At 38.6% G+C, this 26,254-nt stretch overlaps 1 protein-coding gene, 1 long non-coding RNA gene and 1 other non-coding gene across 3 annotated transcripts in view; 2 read left to right on the top strand and 1 right to left on the bottom strand.

Moving 5' to 3' along the window:
• Positions 1 to 26,254, top strand: part of RAB10 (RAB10, member RAS oncogene family) — a 67,017-nt gene that overhangs the window by 668 nt on the left and 40,095 nt on the right. The window lies entirely within an intron of this gene.
• LOC139185818 (uncharacterized) overlaps positions 1 to 26,254 on the top strand; it is a 33,176-nt gene continuing 6,922 nt past the window's right edge. Inside the window, exon 1 of the long non-coding RNA XR_011569349.1 lies at positions 1 to 25,896. This is a non-coding gene — a long non-coding RNA (uncharacterized lncRNA). The remainder of the gene's footprint in view (positions 25,897 to 26,254) is intronic.
• TRNAC-ACA (transfer RNA cysteine (anticodon ACA)) lies at positions 10,829 to 10,900 on the bottom strand. Its single transcript has one exon. It is a non-coding gene; the product is annotated as a tRNA-Cys (tRNA).

Below are 26,254 nucleotides of genomic sequence, written 5' to 3'. Positions count from 1 at the left end.
CCTGTGGGAGGATGGTGTGCAATCTCTGCAGCTGCAAACCGTTCCTTTCACTCCAGACATCTTGCTTCCCGTAATATACGCCTTTGTTTCAGTGATCCCGATTCCAAGCGACAGACCCAAGTTACTGTTTGAATCGGCATTGAGCTTTCTGGGGCGGGGTCTTCCCATGCTTTCCATCCGGTCTTTTGCTCTCAAGTCTCCCACTCTGCTCAGTGCCTGCTGTTACAAAATATGCAGCATTAACAGCGTTCCAGAATCATGTTTCTTTAAGCGTCAGGGTTGGCTTTTTCCATGTTTGTATGGCGTTACTAGATGTACGATACTTGTAAGGGATTATTTTGATGGTTGGGGTTGAAGCAGTAGGGGTCATTTGGTAAAGACCTGAATTTATACTTCAGGGCAAAGAGATTCCATATGGTCGTAACTTAGAGTAAACTTGAGGGTTTGTGTAAGGAATAATTAAAGCAAATTAGAAGGGAAAAGTGAGTTGCCCCGCGTTGACTAATCCATTGATGTGTCAAACAATCGGAGGCTCTTAGTGCTTGGGGTGGGACTCTGTGGCATGTTTGCACACAGTGCTTTTCGAGACATCAGCAGAAGCAGTAATCTGATGGAGATGGTCAGTTTCTGTCCTCGAACCTGAAAGAATGAAGTTCTCCCCTTCTGTTTTACACTAGCGTCTTATAGGGAAGTGTCTTGCAAGTCATAGCCTTGGGACTTCTAATGTACTTTTCACCTCATGTTTCAGAATTATTTAGTATGAAAGTAAGAGCTAAAGATTGACCTTTTAAATCGGTTTCTTGTTTAGGAAAAGAAAAGGGAAGGCTCTAGGAAAGTCCCTTTCAACTCTACTGAGAAAATTGTCATTTACACGAATTGTGTTAAATTGGGTTGGATGTGAGATCCTTTTTTTTCCCTCTCACGATAAATATCTTAACACGAGGTTGTCTCTGTCACTTGGGACCAGTACACAGCATTGGGGCAAGTGCAATAAAACCCATTTTAAGTGTAATTAAGTTTATATTGAAATGATTATAAAAAGCAAGCATAGTTTTCTTTGAACTCTGGGAAGTGTCAAAATTAAGCTGATCTCAATTTATAGCATTTGGAATCGTTGATTTGGATTTCTTGTGATAAGTGTCAGCTACTTAATTCATTCTCATAAAACAGATTATACTGAAATTTGGCATTAGATCGTTTTGACTAGATTTTGATTTTACTTGTTTTGTGGGGAGGGCGTCTTTGTAATTCTTGTTTCCTGAATGTTGTATTGCTCTCTAGATCTGTTGTAAATTTCATGAGACTTAGAACTTGTTCTCTGCTTGTGGGTTAGCACTTCCTACCACTAACTTTACTTTTAATATTCCACTTGGAGCTGTAGCTGGGTGGATCAGGTGGTTAGATCCTTCAGCAAATATTTATTGAGCACCTAACGCTAGGCACTGTTTTCCGGATAGATAAGTGGTGAACATGATAGGGAGTCTAGGGAGGAAGCACAATAGAGTGTGGACAGTGCTATAGTGGGGCTAAGCATAGAGAGAGGGGCGCTTAATCTAAACTAGGCTTGCATGGAGATGATGTCTAAAATGAAGTCTGAAGGACAAGTAGAAATTGAACTAGAGGGGTGGGATGGGGCCTTCCTGGAAAAGGGAGCGTAGAATAAACCTGTAGTAAGATCAGAGATTTAATCCACGTTGGTCAGCTTTAACGTGTGGTTGAGAAAGGTAGAGTGGAAAGTAGGAGCAAAACGTTACCTCCCATCTACTCTTGGCCTTTTGTAGGGGTGTTGTTTATTGTACTCAAAACTAAAACCCAGTCCTGTAAGATAATGATACAATTTTCTTACGTAGTCTTTTGGGACCTTAGTTCCCAGACCAGGGTGTGAACCCTTGCCCTCAGCAGTGAAAGCATGGAGCTCCAGGAAATTCCCTTGTGTAGTCTTTTTACTAATAAAAATGTGTGGTGATTTTGGATCTCACCTGCTGGGTTGGAATCCTAGTTCCACAGGTTACTAGTTATGGGACTTTGACAAGTTAATTAACCTTTTCTCCTACTTCAGTTTCTTTAAGTATTGTTAATAATAGTACCCATCACAGTAGTTGTGAGAATTTTATGAGAGCAAAGTGCCTGGCATGGTGCCAGGCGCACTGTAGGAGCACAGTGCATGCATATCAGTTATATATGGAACACATGCCCCATATGCTGTAGTGGGGCAGAACAAGTTACTTTATGGATTGAATGCCCTGTATGCAGTGGTCATGCAAATATTGGTTAGTGCTCTGCTAAACAATTCACTTTACACTCTGGAATGTTCATATTTTGATACGAAAATATTTGATGTGTGTGATACTTTGATATCTAAGACATGTTGAACAGAATATATGGATGTAAAATTCTGAGTTCAGCTCCAACATGTGGCATATGTTAGCTCTATATGCACGTTTAGAAGTCTCCTGGTGTCTTACATCAATGCTATCCAAAAGAAACATAATGTGAGTCACATAATATTTTTTAGTAGCCACATTTAAAAAGGAAAAGAAATATTTAATACTGTCTTTTAGCTCATTTTATCCGAAGTCTTCTCATTTTATTATATAATCAAAACTTTAAAATAGTTGAGACATTTTATACTCTTCTCCAGTGTGTATGTTATCTTTACGGTTCATCTCAGATTAGGCACATTTGGACAGTGCATGTCTAAACAGTATAAACTGGCCAGTTGGCGAATATGCAGATGATTAGAGATACTTGAAATATGTACTACTTTTAGGGCATTTTAAATTTCATCAGTTGGCTAAGATTTTTGTTTGTTTGTTTTGCTTTGCTTTTTAAAAAATAAAGAGCATTCTCTATGAATGATACTGAAATTTGAGTTGGCATTTGATTGTTAAAACATCTTGAGGTATGAAAGGAAGTGGTTACCTTGCAGGGGTTCAGAAGGGCCAAACTGCGAGTATAATGTAGCCTGTCATTATTTTAGACATAGTCATCTTAGTTACTCATTGGTTATTGATTCTTGGAGGAAATAATTTTTATAGGCTTATGGTCCTTATTTACAAAGCTCACAAAGGCTATTTAAATTTTTCTATGTACTTTTCCACACATCTATATCAGAAGTTGTGTATCACATTTATGGTCAGATTTATTGCAGACAGTTTTAAAAACAAATTATGATGGTATGTTCCATACTCACCAATCTCAAAGCAAATTCAAGGGCACTAGAATATAAGCTGCACAAGGGCAGAAGACTTTGTCTTTTTTTTGTTTTTTTTGCTGATAGATGCTAAGCACCTAGAAGAATCCCTGCATTTAATAGGTGCTTGATAAATAATGAAGGCAGGCAGACAGGTGGTAAGTACAGTGTAACCAGGATCCTTTAGAATTAGCTAGTTACATTTTAACATTTCTTCTTTACCTACTTTCTAAACATTAAATATATGATCTAGAGAGAGTTGCTGGTTTTTGGATGACCATATTTCATTGGTTGATTTGGCCAAAGTCACGAAAGCATTACCTCTGGGTTCTAGGTAAAAAACTAAATTGGTAAAGGCTCTTGCCTCTGGGAGAGGCAATGGACGCGTCCTTTTTGTTGCTTTCTGCATATTTTTACCGAATGTTGGAGGAGTAGGTTCCACTAACATGAATTTAAAAATTGGTTTATTGAACTGAGCCCATTTTATATGGAGAGGCCGCTTTTTAGAAAATTGAGCAAAACCTTTTGCATTTAAATGTGTCTGGACTTTGCTGTGATACCCAGACAGTGGCTCATGCTGCAGAAATGCCAGAGTACATAAGAAATGTCTTTCATTTCAAGATGTATTTTTAGGATTGATTAAAACTATCCAGACATTTTCCCAAGGAAGGTACATAAATGGCCAGTGAACACATGAAAAAATGTTCAACATCTTTTAATAATAAGGGAAGTGCAAATCAAAACCATTATGTGATGTTACTTCACACCCGTTAGGGTGACTGACATAAATGAACTCTTGTCATGCAGGTATCTGTCTCTGCCTTCAGTTCGTTTGGGTATATATCTAGGAGTGAATCAGTCCTATGCTAATAAATTGTTTGAGAAACCACCATATTGTTTTCAACAGTGGCTGCACTGTTTTTACATTCCCACTAGCACGGCACCAGGATTCCATTTCTCCACATCCTCCAACACTTGTTACTGTCTGTTTAGCAGCATTATTCACAATAGCCCAAGGATAGAAACAACTCAAATGTCCATAGACAAATGAATAGATACACAAAATGTAGCATAACATACAATGGAGTATTATTCAGCCTTAAAAAGGAATGAAATTCTGATAGATTTTACAACATGGATAAACTTTGAAAATACTGTGCTAAGTGAAACAAGCCAGAACAAAAGGACAAGTATTACAGGTACCTGGAATAGGTCAGTTCATAGAGAAAGTAGAATAGTGGTTACAGGGACTGGGTAATGGGAAGTTATTTCCTAATGGGTACAACATTTCAGTTAATGGGGAATTACTGCTTGAAGGGTACATAGTTTCAGTTTAGAAGGATGAAAAAGTTGTGGAGATGAATAGTGGTGATGTTTGTACAGCAGTGGGAATATATTTAATGACACTGAATTGTATACTTAGAAATGTTTAATATGTACAAAAAGACAAATACTGCATGATTCCAAGTACATGAGATATTTAAAGTTGTCAAATTCCTAGAAACAAAGTAGAATTGTAGAAGGTAGGTTGATAGTCTCCCAGGGACTGGGAGGAGGGGGAAATGGGGATATAATTTTAGTTTTGTGAGATGAAGTAGCTTTGAAATTCTGTTGCAAGTCATTGAGGATACACTTAACACTACTGCACTATACACTTAAAACTAGTTAGGTTGGTAAATTTTTATTTTATGTGTTTTTTTTAACTGCAATTTAAAAAGTGGTTAAATGTCAATTTTATGTTCAGTATATTTTACTACCAAAAAAGAAAAACAAACCCAAAACACCCTTGGACAGTTGATGCAGCTCTCTAAAAGAGCATTTACTCTCAGATAGCCCCTTCACTGTTTCATGTGATGGCTACTGTTAACTGGGGGTCATTGAGTCAAGAGGATCCTTTAAGGTACTTTCCCATTCTTAGTATTACTGGCTGTAATTTCAGATACTAAAGGCAGGTTTGTCTTTTTGTTTTGTGTCTCCCTATAGAACCCCTTAGAATATTAATATAGGAAAGAACTCTGCAGTGAATTTTAAGAGTCAGAAAACTGAGACTCATGAGGTAAGAAAGTGAAAGTGTCAGTCACCCAGTCATATCTGACTCTTTGCGACCCCATGGACTGTAACCCACTGGGCTCCTCTGTCCATGGAATTCTCCAAAAAGGATACTGGAGTGGGTAGCTATTCCCCTCTCTAGGGGATCTTCCCAACTCAGAGATCGAACCACAGTCTCCTGCATTGCAGGTAGATTCTTTACCATCTGAGCCACCAGAGAAGCCAAAAGATTATATGACTAGTTAGTGGAAAGAGTTTTGACTAAAATCCAGATACAATCCTGTTCGTCACTGTGTTTCTCATCCTGAGAATTTCATTGTTTTGTTTGAAAAAATTAAGGATAAGGTCATTCTCCTACTCATCAATTTGTATTTGAAAAGTGGAGTTGCAGTAGTTCTGACAGAAGTGGGAAAGTAACAAGTATCAGCACCAAATATCAAGGGGTCTGTTCAGGGCACTTGTCCTTTGCAAACAAAGCATCCGTTCAGTTCAGTTGCTCAGTCGTGTCCGACTCTTTGTGACCCCATGAATCGCAGCACGCCAGGCCTCCCTGTCCATCACCAACTCCCAGGGTCCACCCAAACCGATGTCCATCGAGTCAGTGATGCCATCCAGCCATCTCATTTCTGTCGTCCCCTTCTCCTCCTGCCCCCAATCCCTCCCAGCATCAGAGTCTTTTCCAGTGAGTCAACTCTTCGCATGAGGTGGCCAAAGTATTGGAGTTTCAGCTTTAGCATCATTCCTTCCAAAGAACACCCAGGACTGATCTCCTTTAGAATGGACTGGTTGGATCTCCTTGCAATCCAAGGGACTCTCAAGAGTCTCTAACACCACAGTTCAAAAGCATCAATTCTTCGGTCCTCAGCTTCATAGTCCAACTCTCACATCCATACATGACCACTGGAAAAACCATAGCCTTGACTAGACGGACTTCTGTTGGCAAAGTAATGTCTCTGCTTTTGAATATGCTATCTAGGTTGGTCATAACTTTCCTTCCAAAGAGTAAGCATCTTTTAATTTCATGGCTGCAATCACCATCTGCAGGGATTTTGGAACCCAAAAAGATAAAGTCTGACACTGTTTCCCCTTCTGTTTCCCAAGAAGTGATGGGACCAGATGCCATGATCTTAGTTTTGTGAATGTTGAGCTTTAAGCCAACTTTTTCACTCTCCTCTTTGACTTTCATCAAGAGGCTTTTTAGTTCCTCTTCACTTTCTGCCATAAGGGTGGTATCATCTGCATATCTGAGGTTATTGATATTTCTTCTGGCAATCTTGATTCCAGCTTGTGCTTCTGAATCCAGTCCAGCGCTTCTCATGATGAATTCTGCATATAAGTTAAATAAGCAGGGTGACAATATACAGCCTTGACGTACTCCTTTAGCATAACCTGAGCTAATAATGTTGTTGTTATTCAGTTACTAAGTTGTGTCCAACTCTTTACGACCCCATGGACTGCAGCCTGCTAGGCTAACGTGTGCTTCACTATCTCCCAGAGTTTGCTCACACTCGTGTCCTTTGAGTTGGTGATGCCATCCAACCATCTCATCCTCTTTCGCCCCCTTCTCCTCTTGCCCTCAATCTTTCCAAAAGATCTTAGAATCTTTTCCAGTGAGTTGGCTCTTTGCATTATGGTGTGTAATGGTAGACACGAATTGGCAAAGGAAATACTGATTGATATTCCTGTTTGGTTTGTAAAAAGTAAAGAATGATAGAAATACTGGCAGTCTGTTTCAATTAGCAGTAGAGAATTGCCCGGTTAGTTCTGTGGTAGCAGTTTAACAGAGAAATAGGGGCCTTTTGAGTGTTGATTTACAAATAAGACTGTTATTTAGCGAAAAATAGAAGTTTGTGTGGATCTAAGAGAATCTTCATGGGAACACTGCTTATGGAGATGGTCCAGTCATGAAGGAAGAGTATAAAAGCTATAGAGAGTGTTGAGAACATTGTGTGAGCCCTGAGACTGTAAAGGTCTTACAAAGGTTTTGCTGCCTTCAAAGAGGTGAATATTGGAGGTTAGTGGGGTAAATTCTTCAATTTGGATTATAAGAAGAGGAATTTAAAATGATGACTAGAATAAAATTTTGGTGAAGAAAACTCATCTGAAGGGAAATTTCAAATGAGAAATAAATTTTTGTTTGAAGATAGTACCATATACTTTAGCAAAAGTGATTACTTGATATTTATCCTTCTTTCCAGAGATGAAAAATCATATTTTTGAGGAAAACAGCAACTGCTGATGGAACACTAAGTTTCCAGCATGACCCAGAAACAGAGCATCCAAGGTTGTAAAACATTAGAAAATGGAAAAAAAACCATTATTCTGGAGACCCAAAAAGTACAACGTATCAAAATCAGAACAGAAAGCAGTGTTGATTTGTTTCTTTCATATCAATGGCAATGCTTATGCAGGACTTTTTAAAATTGATGTTTTTATTAAGGCAATTGTAGATTCACATGCAGTTGTGAAAAATAATACAGAAGGATCCCTTGTGCACTTTGCCCAGTTTCTCCTAATGGTAACATTTTGTGAAACTATAGTATCACAACCAGGATATTGTCGTCTGGCACAGCACACCAGTCTTATTCAGATTTCTCTAGTTTTACTTGTACTCGTTTGTTTGTGTATATTAAATTCTCTGCAATTTTGTGACTTTTGTAGGTTCATTTTGCCACCACCACAGTCAAGATACTGAACAGTTCCAAAGGACAAGGATCCTTTGTGTTCTTTTTTAACTATACCCTGTCCCCACCCCCCCCCAAATTTGTTCTCCATTTATAAAATTTTGTCATTCACAAATATAAAATAAATGGTATCAAGAGGTTGTAACTTTTTGGGATTTGCTTTTATTCAGTTGGCTTAATTCCTTGGTGATTCATCCAAGTTGTGTGCACCAGTAGTTCCTTTTACTGCTGATAGTATTTCATGGCATGCATTCCCTACAGTTTGTTTAACCACTCACCCATTGAGAAACACATGAGTTGATTCTGATTTTTGCCTGTTGTAAATAAAACTGATATGAATTTTTGTGTAGATGTTTTTGTATGATTATAAATGTTCATTTCTCGGGGATAGATGCCCAAGTGTGCAGTTACTGGGTCAGGATGGTAACTGCATGTTTAGTTTCATAAGGATATGACTCTTCCTAGAGTGACCGTACTACTTTATATTCTCACAGTAGTTTGTGAGTGATCTAGTTTCTCTGTATCTTCACAAGTATTTGGTGGTGGTGCTCTTTTGTATTTTAGCTATTCTGGTAAGTGTATAGTAGTAATCTCATCGTGGTTTTAATTTGCATTTCCCTGATGGCCAGAGCTGTTAAAAACTGTTCTGTGTCCTCATCTGCCATCTGTATATTCTCTGCTGAGTTATCTGATTATGTCAGTTGCCTGTTTCTTGATTGGATTGGTTCCTTTTTTTTGTTTGTTTGTTTTTTCCTGTTTTGAAAGTTCTTTATACATTTTAAGTACTAGTCCATTGTTGAACATGTGGTTTGCAAATATTTTCTTCCAGTCTCTATAGTTTGTTTTCTTACTTCTTCATGTGGCCTTTTTTGGGGGGGGGAGGGGGTGGATTATATTTATTCACTTATTTTGCTGCATCAGGCCTTAGTTGTGGTATATGGGCTTCTCCCTACTTCTCAACTACTAATACATGGTTAGTAGTTGTGGCACATGGGGTTAAGGGTTAAATGCCCTGCAACATGTGGGGTCTTAGTTCCCTCACCATGGATCAAACCCATGTCCCCTGTGTTGGAAGGCAGATTCTTAACCACTGGACCACCAGGGAAGTCCCCACATGGGCTTTCACACAGCAAAAATTTTAAATTTAGATGAAGTTGAATTTATTAATTTTTCTTTTCACAGGTCATGTTTTGGTGTCTAAGAACTCTGTCTAGTTCTAGACACTGAAGATCTTTTCCCATTTTTGTTTGGTAAAAGTTTGGTTTTATATGTGAGCCTATAATATATTTTGAGTTAGTTTTTGTATTATGGTATGAAGTTTAGGTTCAGATTCTTTTATCTTGCTTAAGATGGTATCTAGTTGCTCCAGTACCATTATTGAATGTGCAGGCTTTTTTTAAAGTAGTCAGTCAGTTGATGCAGGTGTTCTGAAGGCTTCAGAGATAACCCTGGATGATGCTGTGGGATTGAAAGTTGATTTAGTGATTGACTCTGACTCTTATTTGCAATAATTCATTCTTTGCTTTCTGAAAGGTTTAAAAATTAAAATTAATTTTTATCAGTGATATGTGCACATATTTGAAGTTAAACTGCTAAAAGATTTATAGAAGTAACAAAATTAAACAGTCTTCTTTCTCATCCCCTCTCTAGTCCTGTTCTTTAGAGGTATCGTCTACCTTTTCTGTTAAATATTGATATTTTTCAAAAGATAATATTACTATTTTCAAAAGATATGCTATATCAACATCTTTTGAGTTACTAGTTTAATATTAAATGAAACATTTAACCTTTTATAATCTTATCCCACTCTTTATCCCAATTTTTTTGTTAAATTGATACCCCGTGGGTACATTAATGTGCCCATGGGAATATTTCCTTTAAAACCAAATAGTCTGTTACAACTCTGTTTCCTTTTCTCTGACATTAAAAATTCTCTTTATTTGATTAATTTCCTTTACCCATTATCAAGTCTTCCTACATCTTCCAACAACCTCTCAAAATGAATTTCTGCACAGACAGACCATTAGAGATTATTGATACATGTTTTTTTCCTGGATACCTCTCTTTCTTCTACATCTTTATCCTTCCTGCTTCAGTTCCCTTAGCATCACTCATGTGAGAGACTGCTGTTTTATTGCTTTGGGTCATAGGTCACTAAGCGGAGAAGGTGATGGCACCCCACTCTAGTACTCTTGCCTGGAAAATCCCATGGACGGAGGAGCCTAGTAGGCTGCAGTCCACGGGGTCGCAAAGAGTCAGACGCGACTGAGCGACTTCCCTTTCATTTTTCATTTTCATGCATTGGAGAAGGAAATGGCAACCCACTCCAGTGTTCTTGCCTGGAGAATCCCAGGGATGGGGGAGCCTGGTGGGCTGCCGTCTGTGGGGGTCGCACAGAGTCGGACACAACTGAAGTGACTTAGCAGCAGCAGCAGCTTCTTACAAAAAGGGTGTATGGCAAAGGAAATTTTTTGAGACTTCCCATGTTTGTTTGTATTTACTTAACTGTGTTGGGTCTTAACAACATGAGGGATCTTTGTTTTGTCATGCAGGATCTTTCTTTGACCACAAAGAAAGCATGGACTCTCCATTTGTGGCTTGGGGACTCAGTAGTTGTGGCGCACAGGCCTAGTTGCTCCACAGCATATGGGATCTTACTTCCCGGACCAGAGATTGAATCTGTGTCCCTTGCATTGCAATGCAGATTCTTAACCAATGGACCACAAGGGAAGTCTTGAGAATTCCTGTATTTGTTGTTTAGTCGCTAGTGAGTGAGTGAAGTCATTCAGTTATGTCTGACTCTTTGCGACCCCATGGACTGTAGCCTAGCAGGCTCCTCTGTCCGTGGGATTTTCCAGGCAAGAATACTGGAGTGGGTTGCCATTTCCTTCTCCAGGAGATCTTCCCGACCCGGGGATTGAACCCGGGTCTCCTGCATTGTAGGCAGACGCTTTACCATCTGAGCCACCAGGGAAGTCCCTGTTTAGTCGCTAAGTTGTGTCTGATTGTTTCCAACCCCATGGACTGCAGCATGACAGGAGTTTGCTCACCTCACGTCCATTGAATCAGTGATCCTGTCCAACCATCTCATTTTCTGCCGCCCTCTTTGCTTTATGCCCTCAATCTTTCCCAGCATCAGGGTCTTTTCCTATGAGTTGGCTCTTCGCATCAGGTGGCCAAAGGATTGAAGCTTCAGCATAAGTTCTTCCAATGAACGTTCAGGATTGATTTCCTTAGAATTGACTGGCTTGATCTTCTTGCAGTCCAAGAGACTCTGAAGAGTCTTCTCCAGCACCACAATTCAAAAGCATCAATTCTTTGGCGCTCAGCCTTATTCATGGTCCAACTCTCATATCTGTACATGACTACTGGAAAAACCATAACTTTGACTATACAAACCTTTGTCAGCAAAGTGATGTCTCTGCTTTTTTAATATGATGTCTAGGTTTGTCATAGCTTTCCTTCCAAGGAGCAAGGGTCTTTCGATAATCATGGCTGCAGTCACTGTCCACAGTGATTTTGGAGCCCAAGAAAATAAAATCTGTCACTGTTTTCCACTTTTTTCCTTTCTGCTTGCCATGAAGTGATGAGACCGGATGCCATGATCTTAGGTTTCTTTTGAATGTTGAGTTTTAAAGCCAGCTTTTTCACTCTCTTCTTTCACCTTCATCAAAAGGCTGTTTAGTTCCTCTTCACTTTCTGCCATTAGAGTGGTATCATCTACATGTCTGAGGTGGTTGATATTTTTCCCAGCAATATTGATGCCAGCTTGTGATTCACCCAGCCTGGCATTTGGCATGATGTATTCTGCACATAAGTTAAATAAGCAGGGTGGCAGTATACAGCCTTGACATACTCCTTTCCCGGTTTTGAACCAGTCTGTTCCATGTATGGTTCTAACTGTTGCTTCTTGACCTGTATACAGGTTTCTCAGGAGACAGGTACTGGTATTCCTGTCTTTTGAAGAATTTTCCACTGTTTGTTATTATCCACAAAATCAACGACTTTAATGAAGTCAGTGAAGCAGAAGTAGATGTTTTTCTGGAATTTCCTTGCTTTCTCTGTGATCCAAAGAACTTTGACAATTTGATCTCAGATACTTCTGCCTTTTCTAATCCCAGTTTGTACATCTGGAAGTTCTCAGAGGTTCATGTACTGCTGAAGTCTAGCTTGAAGGATTTTGAGCATTACCTTACTAGTGTATGAAATGACTGCAGTCGTATGGTAGATTGAACATTCTTTGGCACTGTCCTTTGGGATTGGAAAGAAAACTGGCCTTTTTCAGTCCGGTGGCCACTGCAAATTTTCCAAATTTTCGGATGTATTGAATGCAGTGCTTTCACAGCATCATCTTTTAGGATTTGGAATAGCTCAGCTGGAGTTCCATCACCTTCACTAGCTTTGTTTATAGTAATGCTTCCTGAGGCCCACTTGACTTCACACTCCAGGATGTCTGGCTCTAGGTAAGTGACGATACCATCGTGGTTATCCAGGTCACTTAAGACCTTTTTTGTATAGTTCTTCTGTGTATTATTCCTACCTTTTCTTAATATCTTCTGCTTCTGTTAGGTCCTTACTGTTTATGTTCTTTATCATGCCCATCCTTGCATGAAATGTTCCTTTGGTATTTTAATTTTCTTGAAGAGATTGCTAGTCTTTTGCATTCTGTTGTTTTTCTCTTTGCAATGTTCTTTTAAGATGGCTTTCTTGTCTCTTCTTGCTATTGTCTGGAACTCTCCATTCAACTTGATTTGTCTTTACCTTTCTCCCTTGCCTTTCGCTTCTCTTCTCTTTTCAGTTCAGATCAGTTGCTCAGTCGTGTCCGACTCTTTGTGACCCCATGAATCGCAGCACGCCAGGCCTCCCTGTCCATCACCAACTTCCGGAGTTCACTCAAACTCACGTCTGTCGAGTCGGTGATGCCATCCAACCATTTCATCCTCTGTCGTCCCCTTCTCCTCCTGCCCCCAAACCCTCCCAGCATCAGAGTCTTTTCCAGTGAATCAGCTCTTCACATGAGGTGGCCAAAGTACTGGAGTTTCAGCTTCAACATCAGTCCTTCCCAAAGAACACCTAGGACTGATCTCCTTTAGAATGGACTGGTTGGATTTCCTTGCAGTCCAAGGGACTCTCAAGAGTCTTCTCCAACACCACGGTTCAAAAGCATCAGTTCTTCTGCTAGCTGTTTGTAAAGCCTCCTAAGACAACCACCCATGTTTAACAATGCCTAAATTCTTTGTCTGAATGAAAAGTTTGACAGGGCCTAGGATTCTGGTTTGAAAATAATTTTCCCTTAGAATACGGAAAATTTGTCTTTTAGTTCCTTTCTGATGTTGCTGGCAAGTCCAATACCATTCTGATTTTTTACCCATTATTTCTGGCCTGGTTTATCTCTGCAGATTTTTAGGTTTTTCAGTGTTTTGAATTCTTGGTAACAGATGATATATCTCAGTGGGTAGGTCTTTTGTTTTTTCAGATAAATCCATCCTTAATATTTGGTGGGTCTTTCCAGGTCCTTAACTTCAAGTTTTCTTGCTTTTTTCCCTCCTATGATTTTGTTCCTTTTTATTTTCTGTTTTTGGATGTTGGACTCCTGGATGATCATATAATTTTCTATTTTCTAGCTTGCTAATTCATTCTTCCTGGGAGATTTCTTTGAGTTTATCTTTTAACTTCTCTATTTGAAGACTTTATTTCACCTGTAATATATTTAAATTTCTAGTGCTTCTTCTTGTTTATTCTTTAAAATTTTTTTTTAAGTATTCTGTTTTTGTTTTATAAATACAGTAACTTTTTTGGAAGATAGTTTATTCTACATTTTATTTTTTGACTCTTTTCTTTCAGGTTTTCCATGCCTACCCTCTGCCCCCTCCCCCGATGTTTGTTTTATTCTATATTTTATTTTATAGGCCTTTTGCTAATGATTGGTGTTTCAGGGTGTACATTTATAATTGAGAATGGGTCATTGAATCAGCTATGCTTCAATACAGTTTTTTTTTTTTTTTTTTTTTTAATGCAAAAAAAGAAGTGGTTGAAAGATGTTTGTGAGCTTTGTGAACATGGGTGGGGCTTTTTAATCTCCCTGGTTTTAGTTTCATCTCCACACTCCAGTGGGCTTCTTGTTTTTAAATTCAGAGTTTGTCAGTTTCAGATTTTCTAGAGAATAAACCTTTAGACTCGTGCTGTAAGTGGAGTGGTAATATCTGGTTATGTGAAATGGAGGCTGTCTTTATAAACCTTTAATCAAGCCCTCACTTTCTGTTGGGTTTTCCTGGTGGCTCAGCTGGTAAAGAATCCGCCTGCAATGTGGGATACCTGGGTTTGATTCCTGGGTTGGGAAAATCCCCTGGAGAAGGGAACAGCTACCCACTGCAGTATTCTGGCCTGGAGAATTCTGTGCATTGTATAGTCCATGGGGTTGCAAAGAGTCAGACACAACTGAGTGACTTTCACTTTCACTTTCTGTCTGGTATCTGATACCTCCTATATTGAGACATGAGTTGTCTTGCTCCTCATTGGTATCTGCTTCAGTGGGTTCTAAGGTCGTAAACTTCTTCATCTGTTGTGGTTAGTTACAATGTCTATTATTGAAATCAAGATAAGCTATTTATATTTTTTTCCCTTAATGTTTTGGTGTGACTTTGGAGAGAAGGGATGAGAAAAATCTTTCTCCTGTAGTTTAACTGGAATTTGAAGTAATTTTTGACTCCAAATGATTTTCAACTCCACTTTTTAATGAATAACATCCAGTAAAATTAGGGATGAATGATAACTTTGGTACTGTTTTTATAAATATCCAGTTTGTTGCCAAAATACAGATATTTTTGTTATTTAAAATAGTTAGATAAATGTAGTAGGGAATCAGCATTCACAATAGCTAAAAGAGCTTTTGGGACTTCTGGTGGTCCAGTGGCTGAGACTCCGCACTCCTACTGCAGGAGGCCCAGGTTCAATTCCTGGTCAGGGAACTAGATCCCATGTGCCACAGCTTAGAGTTCACATGCCTCAGCTGAGACCCAGTGCAGCTAAATAAATTTAAAAGAAAAGGAAAGAAGTTTGATTTAGATGTATAATATATTCTTTTTTTTTAGATATATAATCTTGGTTGATTTACTTGAGGGGAAGGAGTATTTTTTGCTTTTGGAACAGAATATTACTGTAGTCTTCAATTTCAGTCTTTTTCTCTTGACGTATATACTGTTTTATAAAATACTAACAAGTGATTCAGCAAACTCATAATCTGCCAGAGGATTGCAGTGTGTCCTATATACTGTAGCACTTGGCTTTGAATGATAAGATATCTCCCTCTTGATTTTTAGCTGGTTTGAAACCTACTGGTAAAGTATGAGTATTTTACCTCTTTATATATTCTTAGTCTTACTAACATGCCTTTGACTTCCTTAAATTAGGCATTAATGGATATGTGTGAATTTTAAAAAATCCAGTAGTGTGTGTCTGCATATTTTTGTATGTGGGGATATATACTCAAGATAATAAATGGACTAGAGTGCTATGGAAGAAGTGAAGTCATTCAGTTGTGTCTGACTCTGCGACCCCATGGACTGTAACCTGCCAGGCTCCTGTGTTGATGGGATTTTCCAGGCAAGAATACTGGAGGGGGTTGCCATTTCCTTCTCCAAGAGTGCTATGAAAGGTAAATGTAAATCAAAATGATTGTTCAAATGTCAGCTCTTTACTTAAGTAAGAGTTCCAAAAACTTCATTCTTTTGGAAAATGTCAGACCTACAGAAAAGATATTTACTCTAATGAATCCCCTTTCGTCTTTCCTTTACATTCACCAATTGCCAATATTTTACAGCATTTGCTTTTATGTCTCTTTAGAGTTTATTTTGTATATGATGTGGTGTCTGATTCAAAGTAGATTGAAGATCTGTATGTCAAGGGGAACACAGTCACTTTTCAAAAATAAAGTAGAAAATTAAATTACAAGCCTTTGCGATTGCTGTTGAGGTTTTACAGTGTGTCAGTCACCATGGATTCAGTGGTGAGTAGCACAGACTTGGTGCCTGTCCTTGTGGAGTTTCAGCTATAGTGGGGAATTGTGAAAAGTGCACCAATATAACACTACTTGCTGCTCTTCTAAGACATTTTATATTTGTGGGAAATACAAGCTTTATGCCCTTTAAGACATCTCATTTTTTTGTTTTGTTGTCTTATCTTACAAAGTTATGTTTGCTATACCTCAAGAAAGAAAGAATTTTTTCCTAAGATGTAGAATTTTAAACAGTCAGCTAGTAACACTTACATGTATCTAGAGACTAAGCTTTCATCAACTCTGAATATAATCCAGACCCAAAACATATAGTATACTTAGAAATCCCCTAAATTAAAGCCACACACAGTACTTGGTGTTTTCTTAGCGCCTTACTGACTTTGATTTTTAACTCTATTTTAGACTCAGAAGAAGCAGCAGACTTTTGCTGTTATGTAGGTAACATGCCCAGCCAGCAGTAATGAGACCAGCTAGACATTTTAGGCAGGAAACCTGAGAACTCTAACAAAGATTAAAGATTGTATTACTGTACAGTAGTTACATATTTTTTAAATTTTATGTATTTCTTTATTTGGCTGCTCCAGGTCTTAGTTGCAGCACCTGGGATCTTTAGTTGTGGCATGTGAACTCTTAGTTGTAGCTTTTGGGATCTAGTTCCCTGGAAGATTCCCCTGGAGAAGGAAATGGTAACCCATTCCAGTATTCTTGCCTGGAGAATCCCATGGACAGAGAAGCCTGGTTAGGCTACAGTCCACGGGGTGGCAAAGAGTCGGACACGACTGAGCGACTTCACTTTCACTTTCCCTGACCAAGGATCCAACACGGGCCCCCTGCCTTGGAATTGAGGAGTCTTAGCTGTTGGGCAATCAGGGAAGTCCCTACAGTTTCAGATTTGTGAATTGATGATTATGGCCAATGAGAAGATGTTCTTTTATTTTTTGGGCAACCCACAAGGCTTGCTGGATCTTCTGGATCTTGGTTGCCTGACCAGGGATTGAACCTGGGCCTCAGCAGTGAAAACTCCAAGTCCTACCCACCATTGAAATGCTAGGGAATTCCCAAGAAGAAGTTCTTTTATTTCCGGTAGTCTTTGTCAAGGTAGAAACTTTGATATATTTTGGAGACATTAAAAAAAATGAGCTTTTGTGCCTTATGTATGCCTAATCAAAGTTTAACTTTTGTGAAATAATTTTTGTACAAGATAATAGATGAATGATTTATTATAATATCATGAAATTCTTCCTTGTATTAAATTAAAAAAAAATTGGGATGCATTGATGGAAAAGTGAAGCCTGAGGGCGAATATAATCCAAACAAAATTATGAGTGGATGAGGTAAATTTGAGATTTATTCACTAACTTTCAAGTATTGGGATTGTTGAAGGGTTATCTTTTAAAATGTGAGTGAACTAGTTGGGATAAATATAAGGATTTTTTTTTCATATTGAATGAAACATTTACAGAAATAATTTCTCTGTTTTACATGGATTCAAGAAGGGTCTGCACAGATGTGTGAATGTCAGGACCATAAAGAGCATCTTAATGAAACTAGCTTATAGCTAACATCTATGATGGACTTTCAGGAAGTCAGCCATGCTCTAAATATGACTCCCTTGATAATAGTGGGCTTTTTGGATAACTCAGACAGGGTTTAGCAGTTTATCTGTACAGTAAGATATTATAATTAAAATATTATATAACAGGTACAAGCAACATGTGTACTGTTTCCTTCTATATGTGACTAATGGTTAATGTGTGCTTAAGGGAATAAAAATAATTTCAGTGTTAACCTGATAGTTCAATATAACTATAAATATGTATTTATAATTTATAAACTATAAATTCAGTATAACAATTTCTATACTATAATAACATGACTTCCACCTCTAATTTTTCTTCAATTTCTTTTCTGAAAAATTTTCTTTATTAAGATGTCTATATGTAGGTGCCACAGATTATAGGACTTTTTTTTTTTAAACACAAGTAATTTGAAATTTCTTTAGACTGCTACACATATTTTCTTGAGCTGACTTTCACTTTTTTCTCGGTTATGCTTTTTAGCAGGCACTGTTTAAGTCATTGGTGAGGAATGTTCTCACTCTTTGCTGTAAGTTGTGGTCTTCCTATTAAATGATGATTTCCAACTCCAGCAGTGATTTAGTTAAGCACAGTTTACCGTTTCAGAACTTTCCTCAGTCTCAGGTAATATTCTCATCTTTGGCATTCAGTCTTGCTTGGAAACTTTAGCTCCATAAAACTATTTCTGCTGAATGGATGTTTCTTTGAACATTTTGCCTTTTTCCTGATCTTCTATTGAATTTTAGCAAATTTACTGAGTTCAAAATTGTTTCAGTCGAGTGAGAATTTTTTAGGGAACTGTGTTTTCAAATACAGTTTGCATGTGCTATAAGGTGAAATTCGTTGGTTGATGGAAATGAGTGGCTAGAAACAAGTGGAGGTCTTGAAACATTAATTTTAAGGAAAACATTACAGCTGACTTAATTTCAAGAGTAAATGATTTAAAATATTTGTTAATTTTTTCTTCTTTCAGGAAGATGTGTTTACACATCTTCCTGAAAGCAATGGTGTCAATATGTCTCCCTGGTATTGCATGATATATGCAGTACAGTTGTGCATATGTTGTTTTGTAAATTTTGAAATGCACCATGGAGTACTATTACAGCATGGCTTATCCCCCTTGCTATTTGTCGATTACGTTTTCTCACATAACTGCCATGATCTGTTTTCAGTGGATGATTTTTAAAAGGCCATGCATGCACACAGCATGTTGGAAAAATGCCAGTAGTAGACTTGCTTGCTGCAGGGTTGCCACAAACTCTTCAATCTGTAAAAATTAACAGTGTCTTTGAAGCACAGTAAAGTGAATTGCAATAAAACGAGGTATGCCTGTATGTTATTTCAGTTCATTCTCATAGTAATCCTCTGAGGAAATTTGTATATCCCCATTTTGCTAATCAGAAAATTGAGGATTAGAAACATTAGGTAATTGAGCCAAGAAGGTCATACAGCTAGCTAGTAAGTGGTGAAACCAGAATTATTAATCCAGGGCCCTCAGATTCAAGCCCATATTCTTTCCAGTACAATATATTAGAGAACCTGGAAATACAGACTTTTAAAAGAGTAAAATCATTTAAAATCTCTTTTTCAAGAGTAATTTCTTTGAATACATAATTTTGTGGTAGTTATAAACAGACTGGGCTTCCTTGATGGCTCAGATGGTAAAGAATCTGTGTGCAGTGCAGGAGACCCAGGTTCTCTGGGTCTGGAAAGTCTCCTGTAGAAGGGAATGGCTGCCCATTTCAGTATTCTTGCTGGAGAATTATAGTCCCGTGGAGTTGAAAAGAGTCCAACATGACTGAGCAACTTAACACTTCACTTTCAGAGCTTTCATTCACTTACAGACTAGATATAATTTTATAGATAAAGAATTTGATTTGCCCACTCAGCTGCAGGTTTTTCCTGCATGTATCCCTTCTGTTGATAATTGTAAGTATCCATTGATCTTCCCAACATCAAACATCATACCCCTTTATTTGTAAAATTTAAAAAACTTTTTGCCTGTGCAAGGTCTTTGTTGTGGACTTTGTCTAGTTGCTGTGTGTGTGAGGGTCTTCTCTTATTGTGGAGCATGCGGGCTCGCTAGTTGCAGGGTTCGGGCTTAGTTGCCTTGTGGCATGTGGAGTCGTAGTTCCCAAACCAGGGGTTGAACCCAAGTCCCTGGGTCTGGAACATTGCCTGGAGTAGGAAATGGCAACCTGCTCGTGTTCTTGCCTGGAAGATTCCATGGACAGAGGAGCTTGACAGGCCACAGCCCATAGGGTCGCAAAGAGTCAGACGTGACTGAGCCACTAAGCACATAAGAATGTATAACATAGAAAGGATAAGTACTGTGATGTCCCTCTTCTTTGGAGTCCATTCTTTGCTCCTCACCCTCAATGTAATTTTGATGGCAATGCTGTTTTTCAATACATTTGTGTATTAGGAAGTGACAGCTTCTTGCTTTCCCCTGCCACCACCCCTTGCCATCCCCTGCAAACCCAGCTGACTTTAAACAAGAGCAAAATGTTTGAGGATGTGTCACTTCTAGGGTTAGTTTATTAAATGCTCAGCAACCAGAACCTCTTGATGAGGGTGAAAGAGGAGGGGGAAGCAGCTGCTTTAAAACTCAGCATTCAAGAAATTAAGATCATGGCATCCGGTCCCATCACTTCATGGCAAATAGATGGGGAAAAAGTGGAAGCAGTGACAGGTTTTATTTTCTTGGGCTCCAAAATCACTGCGGACTGTGACTGCAGCCATGATACTAAAAGACGCTTGCTCCTTGGAAGAAAAGCTAGGACAAACCTAGACAACATATTAAAAAGCAGAGACATCACTTTGCTGACAAAGGTCTGTACCAGTCTAATGGCAGAAAGTGAAGAGGAACTAAACAGCCTTTTGATGAAGGTGAAAGAAGAGGGTGAAAAAGCTGGCTTTAAAACTCAACATTCAAAAAAAACCTAAGATCATGGCATCCGGTCTCATCATTTCATGGCAAGCAGAAAGGAAAAAAGTGGAAAACAGTGACAGATTTTATTTTCTTGGGCTCCAAAATCACTGTGGACAGTGACTGTAGCCATGATTATCAAAAGACCCTTGCTCCTTGGAAGGAAAGCTATGACAAACCTAGACATCATATTAAAAAGCAGAGACATCACTTTGCTGACGAAGGTCTGTATAGTCAAAGCTGTGGTTTTTCCAGTAGTCCTGTACAGATGTGAGAGTTGGACCCTAAAGAAGGCTGAGTGCTGAAGAATTAGATGCTTTCAAACCGTGGTGTTGGAGAAGCCTCTTGAAGAGTCCTACTGCAAGGAGATCAAACCAGTCAATCCTAAAGGAAATCAACCCTGAATATTCGTTGGAAGGACTGATGCTGAAGCACCAATCCTTTGGCCACCTGATGTGAAGAGCTGACTCACTGGAAAAGACTGATGCTGGGAAAGATTGAGGGCAGGAGGAGAAGGGGCAGCGGAGGATGAGATGGTTAGCTTGCATCACCGATTCAATGGGCATGAATTTGAGCAAACTCTAGGGGATAGTGAAGGACAGGGAAGCCTGGCATGCTGCAGTCCATGAGGTTGCAAAGTCAGACAAGACTTAGTGACTGCACAACAGCACAACGAAACCTCACCAAGAACCCACGTTCTCTTGCATCCTGCCACTCAGTTTGTCCTCCAGCCAGCTCTCTCAGCGTGGAGGTAACTGCAGCAGTTTAGGCTCCAGACATACTGAGTCATAACATCATCCAGAGGAAAAGGGACAGTTTCTTCCTTATGTCTTTTTCCCCTTCCAGCTTTTTACTTTGAAAATTTTCAAATGCGTTGAAAATTTGAAAAGGTAATGTGACTATTCACATATATATCCTTCATGTATATTTTCTGATTATTAACATTTTGCTGCATTTGTGCACTCATACTATTTGTATTTTTTATTTTTTTGCTAGACCATTTGAGAATTTGAAAGTAAGCTGCAGATATCATGTTACTTCATCCCTAAATACTCCAGTATGTATCCCCTCAAAACAAGAATGTTCTCTTATATAACTACAATATCATAATTACACTCAAGAAATTTAATATTTGTTGTTGTTTAGTTGTCAGCTGGGTCCGACTCTTTTTTGCTCTTATTCATATTTCCTCAAGGTTTTTGCCTCTTTGACTGGGGGGTGGCTGGTGGTGGAGGTGTCCAGAGTCCAATTCAGGATTATGAATTTAGTTGTCCTGTCTCTGCTTTTTTTAATCTAGAGCAAATCAGATCCTGACATTGACCTTTTTGTATGAATATGTCTTAAATATTTTATGTCTTAAATATTTTATTAAGAAAATGGCTCACATTTTGGATTTGCTTCCCTGGTGGCTCAGATGGTAAAGAGTCCGCTTGCAATGCAGGAGACCCTTGGGTTGGGAAGATACCCTGAAGAAGGAAATGGCAACCCACTCCAGTAATTCTTGCCTGGAGAATTCCATGGACAGGAGCCTGGCGGGCTATAGTCCATGGGGTCATACAGAGTCAGACATGACTGAGTGAAAATCTTTTTATTTTTTCCTCATGATTAGATTAGAATTAAACATTTTGGCAAAAATGCTGCTTAGGTGATGTGTCTTTCTCATTGCATCACATCTCAGTACATAATGTTATTTTGTCCTGTTATTGGAGATGCTAAGTGTGAGCCCTTGGGTAAGATGGAATCTGCCGGGTTTATCCACTAAAGATATTTTCCCTCTTTGTAATTAACACATCGTGGGTAAGGACTGTGCTATGAGACTGGGGTCTATCTTATTTTTTTAATAGCATTTTACTTGTTGGTTTGATCCATGAATGAATCAGTTGTTAACATTTTGGGTTGACGAAAATGTTCATCTTTTTCTCATTTCTTTTTATATTATTACTATGACTGTACCATGTGGCTTGTGGGATCTCCGTTCCCCAACCAGGGACCAAACCTGTGTCCCCTGCATTGGAAGGTGGATTCTTAACCACTGGACCATCAGGGAAGTTCCCCAAAGCTTTATTCTTAATACTTAGCCACAAAACTTTATAGGGGGAGGTGTACCTGGTAAATGGAAGTATGGTACAACCAGTAGTCCCTCAAGTTCTTATTCTCATGGTTTCATGTTGAGTCCAGTTGTGAAACAAAACCTCCTTAGAAAGTCCCCAGTCTTTTATCATGTGCCTTCAAGTGTTTTCTGTTCCTGTTTGTTGCCCACAGAAAGGCTTACTTGGTGTTTTTAGATAGCACTTGTAATGACCCTGGGACTCTGAAAATATTTTTAAAATTTATAGAAGTATAAATAACCATTTTGCCATGGTGTTTGTGTAACTGTCCTCTTACATGTAATTTTCAAATTGTGGTATTATTTTAGGTGCTGAAAGCTTAATTTTGATTCCATAAATTGGATGAAGGAAAACATGCCATTAACGGGGTGATGATTTTCCTATTTGAAACATGACTATCTTTTTGTCAAGTTATTCTGCTAATGAAGCCAACAGATTAATGATTATTGACTCATTAAAAGTTTTTGAGTGAAAAGAAATTGAAAAAAAACGAAAATTTAGAGGAACTCTCATTTGACCTAAACTATCTTCACAAAAATCTTTTGTAGCTTCATTTGTTCTTGTCCTCTTTGGACACAGTCTTAAGTAACTATGTCTTTTGAATTAAATGCTGATGATGCTTCAGACTTGTTACTTTTTGTCAGTATTAACACTTTAAACATGAACTTTTTCTGAGTTGCTGCTTAAAGGGCTTACTGTAGAATATAGTTTGGTTGTAGATATAAACTGTATAATGATAAAATTATCATAGTGAAAGCATTTTTATTATGAATACTTTTTAAAATAATTTCACATACATATATATTAGGTTAGCCAAAAAATTTCTTCAGTTTTTTTCCATAAGATGGCTCTAGTAGCACTTAGTTGTCTTTAACTTTATTTGAAACAATTTAGATAGATTCTGTTGTGATAGCTGTCACATCAGTGTGCATTAAAAAAACCAACTTAGAAAATTGGTGAATTTTTGTGTAACCAATACTGAGGATGGAAGAAAAAGCATTTTCAGTGTATTATACTTTATTATTTCAAGAAAGGTAACAATGGAACTGAAAGGCAAAAAAGATTTGTGCAGTGTGTGGAGAAGGTGCTGTGACAACCTGTCAAAGGTGGTTTGCAAAGTATAGTGCTGGAGATTTGTTGCTGGACAATGCTCCACTGTTGGGTAGACCAATTGAAGTTGATAGTGAGCAAATCGAGACATTAATTGAGAACAGTTTACATTAAGCCATACGGGGAGGTAGACCAACATACTCAGAATAGCCAAATCAAGTGTTGAAGATCATTTGCATCATCTTGATTACGTTAGTCATTTTGATGTTTGGGTTCCACGTAAGTTACGAGTAAAAAACCTTTTTTGACTATATTTCTACATGTGATTCTCTACTTAAATGTAATGAAACTGTTCCATTTTTAAAACATATTGTGATGGTTCATGACAAGTGGATTCTATGTAATAATGTGGAACAGAAGAGACCAGTAGGGCAAGTGACATAAACGGATCACACCAAGGCTGGTCTTCATCCAAAGAAGTGATGTTGTGTACTTGGTATGATTGGAAGGGAGTCTTCTATTATATCTCCTTCTGGAAGACCATCAGATTTGTTCCAACAGGTACTCCTCCCATCTACACCATCTGAAAGCAGCACTCAACTAAAAACGTCAGGAAATATTCAACAGAAAACACCTACTCTTCCATCAGATAATGCAAGACTGCAGGTTTCTTGGATGACCAGGCAAAAACTGTTATAGCTTGGCTGGAAAGTTGATTCATCTGCCATATTCTCCAGACATTGCACTTTTGGATTTCCATTTACTTCGGTCTTTACAGAGTTCTCTTAGTGGAACAAATTTCAATTCCCTGAAGATTGTAAAACATACCTGAAAGAGTTCTTTGCTCAAAAAGATAAAAAGCTTGGGGAAGATGGAATTATAAAGTTGCCTGGAAAATGGCAGGTGCTGAAACAAAACGGAATATGTTGTTCAATAACGTTCTTGGTGAATATGAAAAATGTCTTTTATTTTTACTTAAAAGCCAAAGGAACTTCTTGACCAACCCAGTAATTTTCCCATTTATTGCACTGACTGGTGACCTGATAACTTACTGCATTTCGAGGCAGCAGCTTCAAACGTTCTCTTTCCAGCATCTGTTAAAACCAGAGGGAACTGGGGACTTCCCTGGCGATCCTTTGGTAACTGCAGTGGCCCAGGGTTCAGTCCTTGTTCTGGGAACTAAGATCTCACAAGCTGCTATGCTAAGTCACTTCAGTCGTGTCCGATTCTGTGCGACCCCAGAGACAGCAGCCCACCAGGCTCCCCTGTCCCTGGGACTCTCCAGGCAAGAACACTGGAGTGGGTTGCCATTTCCTTCTCCAGTGCATGAAAGTGAAAAGTGAAAGTGAAGTCGTTCAGTCGTGTCCGACTCTTAGCGACCCCATGGACTGCAGCCTACCAGGCTCCTCCATCCATGGGATTTTCCAGGCAGGAGTACTGGAGTGGGATGCCATTGCCTTCTCCGTCACAAGCTGCATAGGAAGTCAAAAAAACCCAAAAAATCAGAGGGAACTGGCTGGCTGCCTTTTATTACGCTTGATATCAGCTTGCTATGTTAGAAAGGGAAATGTCAGTTGTTTTAAATTTGTAAAGGGTTGGAAAAGAGCAACAGGTTATCTCTGGTCATCTTTTTAGATGTAACCATGTGTTAAAAAGTGATAACTGTTTGCACTGAACATGTGCCTCACATAACTACTTGGTAGAACCTTGGCAGAAATTAGTTACCAGTCTGCCAAACTCTCCACTTACTTTAATGCGTCTTTGTTTAAAATGTGGAGTCTGAGACAGTAAATTGGAACACAACATTTTGGGAAACATCGCAAATGAAGACTCTTCTGGTCAAACAGACTTAGTGATCACCATGCTTGTAGTAGGTTGGTGAGGGTGATACACATGCATCAAACAGAAACATCAACCAGAATATTTCTCTAATTAGATAGTTACTATGAATAGAAAATATATTGTGAAATCAGAATGAATCAGGGAATGGGGAGGTGGCTCATGGAATTCTGTCCTGAGGAACTGGAATTTATGATGCTATCTGAGATACTATTTGAAGTTAGGAGAATGAGGAGAGAAGGAAGAAATTTTTCAACAGAGGATATAGTCAGGGAAAGGTCCTTGGTGAGTAAAACAGCTTATCTAGTTCAAAGAACTGAAAGGCGTATGCTGCAGGGGTGAGTCAGGTAAGGCGAGCAGAAGCAGTAGCTGTTGAAGCAGAGGTGCTGGCCTGATCATCCAGAGTCCGGTAGTCCATACTAACAATTTGAATTACACTGAAAGTCTAAGCAGGTATGTGACATGGTTAAGATTAAAATTTTTAAATGGTGGTTGGTCCAGACCATGCAGAATGGATTAGAGTTGAACTTTTCTAGTGAAGACTTATCAAAGGTGTATTTAAATTCTTACTTGTATACTGAGTAATGTTCAAGGATCGTAAGAAAGTATTTATGAAAGTGCCTGTTGGTGACTGTGACACTGAGCCTTTAGTTTTTGAGAAGTGATCTTTTAGTGCCCAAATACATGTGAAAGATACTGAGCCAGGGGACAGAATTCTCATCATGGTTAATTTGCTTTGTGAGCTTAAGCAAGTAATTTAACCTTTGAGCCTCTTTATCTGTAAATTGGGCATGTTAGAGAAATGTGTGTT

The sequence above is a fragment of the Bos indicus genome, chromosome 11 (assembly GCF_029378745.1).
Source record: "Bos indicus isolate NIAB-ARS_2022 breed Sahiwal x Tharparkar chromosome 11, NIAB-ARS_B.indTharparkar_mat_pri_1.0, whole genome shotgun sequence".
In the NCBI taxonomy this organism is placed as follows: domain Eukaryota; kingdom Metazoa; phylum Chordata; class Mammalia; order Artiodactyla; family Bovidae; genus Bos; species Bos indicus.
This window is presented reverse-complemented; position numbering and strand designations above follow the sequence as displayed.